The sequence below is a fragment of the Heterodontus francisci genome, unplaced genomic scaffold (assembly GCF_036365525.1).
Source record: "Heterodontus francisci isolate sHetFra1 unplaced genomic scaffold, sHetFra1.hap1 HAP1_SCAFFOLD_172, whole genome shotgun sequence".
Classification (NCBI taxonomy): Eukaryota; Metazoa; Chordata; class Chondrichthyes; order Heterodontiformes; family Heterodontidae; genus Heterodontus; species Heterodontus francisci.
The window spans coordinates 3441569-3442235 of NW_027141631.1; the positions used below are offsets into that span (position 1 = coordinate 3441569).

Consider the following 667-nt stretch of genomic DNA (forward strand, 5'->3'; position numbering starts at 1 on the left):
TCGGGACTCCTCTCTCTGCAGCATCTCGCTGTGAGAGATTGAACTTTATCACATTTCTTTCTCAGCTCAGGGTCAGTGTGGCTCAGTGGGACTTCTGGTTGTCTCCCGCTTCACAATCCATCAGTGCTGAGAAAGCAATGGGGAATATTACTCATATGTTGTGTTCTGTAACCTTTCAGAAACAATTGAATGGATGTATTTTCTTCCAAAACATTCATTCTCAGTACAGAGAAAAATAGAGTATATGATTGACTGTTTCAGGAAGTGAGAAATGTTTAAAATATGTTGTGACCAGTGGAGAAATGGGATGAGAATATAGTGCCCTCTTCTGATTTCAACTGTAGAAACATTTGTTATTTGGTTCTGTAGCTTAGTTGGTTAAAACACCTGCCTATTAAATAGGAGATCCTGGGTTCAACTCCCAGCAGAGCCTGATGTCATTATTAACAACATGCTTTAGAAGTTCACATCTGTGTCTTGTGAGCTTGAACTCATAATTCAAGTTACATGATGAATTTCAGTCACAGGAGAAAACAAACTTTGTGAAGGATGTGAGTTTGGAATGGCTGTTCCTCCTCGTCCAGAAATTCAGTCCTGATATTTCAAAGGTAACTTCTTTGATAGAAATTTGTTCACCGTTCCATTCAACCTGGAAAACAGCTTGACA

General features: G+C 39.3%; 1 non-coding gene across 1 annotated transcript; it reads left to right on the top strand.

The window, feature by feature from the left end:
• Positions 1 to 359: 359 nt before the first annotated feature.
• On the top strand, positions 360 to 433 carry trnan-auu (transfer RNA asparagine (anticodon AUU)). The gene has a single exon. It is a non-coding gene; the product is annotated as a tRNA-Asn (tRNA).
• The last annotated feature ends 234 nt before the right edge of the window (positions 434 to 667 follow it).